A 4,937-nucleotide genomic window follows, 5' to 3' on the forward strand; every position below is an offset into this window, starting at 1 on the left:
GGTATTCTGGAAGGATACATGTTACATATATGTTTTTAGCACCTGTATTTGCGTTTTTAATCGGATTGCTGTTTAACAAACGTGGCATTGTTCTATGCCAGAAGGATAGATCCTGACGGTATTGTCGCTCGAGTAAAGCCCCCATTCGTTTGTGGAGCAAAACCTTTCGGGATTTTAGAGCCCTGGAAAAGGCGGTGAAAAGCCTAGCTTGTTCAATTTCAGGTTTGGGTGTTTCCACCAAAGAATTGTCTGAATCAAGAAGGTTGGCCGCATCGCATAATAGCCGGTCGTCTGCCTCTGAATTGACATTTAAAACGGTGAAATCCTCTGGTTTCGTTGTTTCATTGTAAATATTCAGTGAGCCGGAATCCTCCACGTGCTCTAGATGTGTGAGGTCTTCTGTGCTGTTATACGCAGAGGGAGGAGTCTGAAAGAAAATAATAACATTTGAACTTATACGAATGCGTGCATTTGACATATTACCTAAAAATCTAAATTACCGTTTAAAAAACCATATCACGCCGGTTTAATATTACAATAATATCAATAATATTCAATGAATACCTAACGCCTCCAAATCGAATATATTATTCTCACTAACTCACCTTCAGAAAGCTCAATTGGGACGGATTCACAGATGATCTTTTAGCTGTTCTGGGCTGATAACTCTTCTGGGCTGTTGGACTGTTGTCTGAAGTTGCGCTTTTGTCATTCCTACAGAATGGGATCTGTTGTCACTCGCTCTGCGGTCGTGTCTCTAATGAGAGATAGGCTGTAATGACCTTACAGAGCGGGGTGGTGTTTTCGGGAGGACAGATAATATCTGAATGTTTAGAGTCCGCATAACCACAGGTGTGGATCTATTCTGTCAGCCGGTATTTACTTTTGATTTCCTACAACATCATGGGGTAGCAGGGTGTGGGGCCGTTTGTATATGCGCTGATTACAAATTACAAAAAAAACGCAGACGTTTGTCTAGACAAGATATATTTTGACTGGGTTGTTTGAATTTTACCCCCCCCCCCCCCACACATATCCTTGGGGGTGAGACAAATACGTATTTGAAAGGCATGTGTGGTAAATGAATCGAAAGTGCCCATTTGAAGAGACGCACATCTTTTTGGTTTCAAATGACCCATGCAGAGACACACACTCCTCCCTTTTTGTTTTTGAAACACACACACTCACACTCGCATGCATATCCGCACACGTCTTTTCAGATTTTTTTTCTTCTCCGACACATGCATGGTTATAGAGCGAAAAGAGAGAACACCTTTGTTAAAGGTGAGATACCTCTTTAAAAGCATTTATTTAATTCATAATATTTTTAAATCCAAAACCATTTTACTGCGCGATATTGACACATGCACGGAAGTTTTATGTATAAACATACATACAGTTGTACATCATTGCCAGACAGTACTAAACTTTTAATAGCCTTTAATGTTTAGAACATAACGTTGTAGGAAAGACTGTATTGTATAAAATAAGACATTGTTTTTTTAAGACCTTGCATTTCTCAGCTACAGACCAGGGCGAGAGAGAAAACGAGAGATTCCCGTTCGTTAAAGGGTGAGGCAAAATTGTAAATTCCTTTATTTCATTCTAAATCTTTAGTACATACAGTTTAAAACATGTTATAATTAATTAAATTTTTTTACTATTAATTTATTACAGATAGAGGGCCTGGTTAGCCCTGACCGGCATCCGTCTCCAATTCATCCTCGTCAAGAAGGGCTCTCTTGCTCGCAGGATATCCCACACACGACCCATCAAGGCTCCGTAAGTTTTCACTCCAGGGATAGATCAAACGTCTGGCATGTAGATCCTCGGTATGTCTAAAGGATAGACGTGGTCAACGCCGTAATTATTCACGATTTTGGAAGAGACTGTCCAGCTTATTCATCAGGGTTATGAAAATGGGATAATCAATCCATTTAAAGCTAAACTCTGGCATAAAAAAATGTACATCCTTGCAGGCTTTGGAAAATACATATGAACTGACAGACTTCGTCGCATTTGTACTATCAAATTGTTCACATGCTAAAATTGTCACTTTAGAGTCAGGGATTCTTAGGGCCTTCAGATCACTGCCCCGCACACCCGTTCTTCCATTGCATATCCTGGCAGGGTTGTACCACTCAGGGCCTGTTAAATTTTACAGAGCGCTAGCCTTATCTTAAGCCATTCTCTCATCCACAGTGCAGGAGAAAAACTCCCGGGTTTTGCATGATAAAGGGCTTTGGATCCTCTGTCTGTAAATATCTTAACCGTAGAATTCTCATGTTGGAATATATAAGACATACAGTATGTCCCTCACTCATACCCAAAACTCCTTTAAAACATTCTGGGGCCTCACCCAATACTTCCTCGATGCTTTTGCCATTGGGTTCATGACAAGAGACGTATAGCACCCCGAGAATTGACCTAGGAGACATAATATTTCGTTTAATGATCTGGTTTTTATTTAAAAAATCTTGTTTAGTGTTCTGGGGTTGCATGTCTTGTTCTGGGCTTTATTTATAATGCGTCTGCCACAAATACAACCCCCCCCCCCCTGGATATTCCTACTTCATAGACAACAACCCTAAGGGCAATAAAATAGGGTGGGTGTGGGGTCACCCTCTTTGAAATGTTCAAACACATCCCCCCCAGTTCAATCAGGACCCTACACATCAATCATCATGACAACTTCAAAGTAAATAGATGCAATATAGATATAAAATAACACACCCTCTAACACGTGACAACAGGAAGAGGATGTCCTCGCCGGATGCCCATATTTGGGCATGTACGCGTCATCCGTATAGGATCATAAATAAAACAACTACTTTATTCTCTCTCACGCTTTTTCAGTTCTGCCCACAAATATTCAGCTAGTAGACCGGCTCCGCTCAGAACAGGGAGAGGAGCCACCTTCGATGGATGTCGTGACAGTACCCCGACGCGCGCACTGTCCTCGAGGGCGACCCGGAGGCCGAGGCGCCCCTCACCCGGCGTCTAGAGTCCAGAATGGAAGTACCGTATGCGCCGGGGGGCCCTCGTTGTCCAGAGGGGATGGAGGGACCTCCAGCACCTCAACCTCCTGCAGGGGACCAGCTACCACCGGCCTGAGGAGAGACACATGAAACGAGGGGTTAATGCGATAGTAAGAAGGGAGCTATACCCGATAACACACCTCATTTATCCTCCTCAGGACTTTAAATGGCCCCACACACCACACAAGGCAAGTGGAGGGGCAGGTTTCGGGTCGGGAGCCAGACCTGGTACCCCGGTGTGAATACGGGGTCCTCACTGCGGTGGCGGTCAGCGCTCACCTTCTGCCGCCCACCAGCCTGTTGGAGCGATTCCTGGATGGCTCTCCAGGTCTCCTTTGAGCACTGCACCCACTCCTCCACCGCAGGAGCATCGGGCTGACTTTGATGCCACGGGGCCAGGACCGGCTGGTAGCCCAACATGCACTGGAAAGGCGACATGTTCGTGGAGAAGTGGTGGAGTGAGTTTTGAGCCACCTTCGCCCATGGGACGTACCTCGCCTATTTTCCTGGCCAGTCCTAGCAATATGACCGCAGAAACCTACCCACATCCTGGTTCACGCTCTCCACCTGCCCACTGCTCTCGGGGTGAAAACCTGAGGTCAGGCTGATCGAGACCCCAGACGCTCTATGAACGCCCTCCAAACTGGGGACGTGAATTGGGGACCCCGATCAGAAACGATGTCCTCAGGCACCCCGTAGTGCCGGAAGACGTGGGTAAACAGGGCCTCTGCAGTATGCCGGGCCGTAGGGAGACCGGGCAACGGAAGGAGATGGCAGGACTTCGAAAACTACGACCAGGATCGTAGTGTTCCCCTTAGACAGGGGAAGGTCGGTGAGGAAATCCACCGGCAGATGTGACCAAGGCCATTGTGGAACGGGGAGGGGCTGTAACTTCCCTCTATGCAGGTGTCTAGGAGCCTTACTCTGAGCGCACACCGAAGAGGAGGAGACATAAAACCTCACGTCCCTCGCTAAAGTGGACCACCAGTACTTCCCCCTAAGAACCTGCACTGTCCTCCCAATCCCCGGACGACCCGAAGAGGGTAATGTATGGGCCCACCGGATCAATTTGTTAGGAACACCAAGCTGCACGTACTTACGACCCCCTGGACACTGTGGGGGAGCATGGGTTCCAACCGTGATGCCCGCTCGATGTCTGCATCCACCTCCCATACCACCGGTGCCACCAGACATGAAGCTGGAAGGATGGGAGTAGGATCTATGGACCGCTCCTCGGTGTCATAGAGATGGGACAGCGCGTCGGCCTTAGTGTTAAGGACACCTGGTCTATAGGAGATGGTGAACCTAAATCTGGTGAAAAACATGGCCCACCTTGCCTGAGCACTGGGATAACACGGCTCCATCCCCAGCCTCGGACGCGTCCACCTCCATTCAGTCTCCTCACTGCCCGGATGTACTCCATATTACGGTGGTCAGTCCAGATGAGGATAGGGTGTTTAGCCCTCTCAAGCCAATGTCTCCACACCTTCAGAGCTTTTACCACAGCCAGTACCTCCAGACCCCCCACATCATAGCTTCAGTGGTGTGCCCGAGCACTGGGATAGCACGGCTCCAACCCCAGCCTCGGACGTGTCCACCTCCACTATGAACGCCAAAGAGAGGTCCAGATGAGCCAATATGTGAGCATCCGTAAACAGCGCCTTCAGATGACTAAAAGCCTCCGCTGACCACCGCAAATGCACCAGTCCCCCCCCCAGTGAGGTAAAGGGAGCAGCCACCTGGCCAAAACCCTGGAAACCTCGGGTAGTAATTGGCAAACTTTAAAAACCGCTGCACCTTCTTTACCGTGGTTGGAGTCAGCCAATTACGCATGGCTGCACCGCGGTCACACTCCATCACCACCCCAGGAAGGAAATGGCTTGTTTGGAGAACACACAT

The 4,937-nt window shown here is 47.8% G+C and overlaps 1 long non-coding RNA gene across 1 annotated transcript; it reads left to right on the forward strand.

Annotated features, from left to right (window-relative positions):
- Window positions 1-1,065: 1,065 nt before the first annotated feature.
- On the forward strand, window positions 1,066-2,080 carry LOC123992677. The gene is made up of 3 exons (XR_006831290.1): window positions 1,066-1,284; window positions 1,524-1,572; window positions 1,678-2,080. It is a non-coding gene; the product is annotated as an uncharacterized LOC123992677 (long non-coding RNA).
- The last annotated feature ends 2,857 nt before the right edge of the window (window positions 2,081-4,937 follow it).

Source organism: Oncorhynchus gorbuscha, linkage group LG02 (genome assembly GCF_021184085.1).
Source record: "Oncorhynchus gorbuscha isolate QuinsamMale2020 ecotype Even-year linkage group LG02, OgorEven_v1.0, whole genome shotgun sequence".
In the NCBI taxonomy this organism is placed as follows: Eukaryota; Metazoa; Chordata; class Actinopteri; order Salmoniformes; family Salmonidae; genus Oncorhynchus; species Oncorhynchus gorbuscha.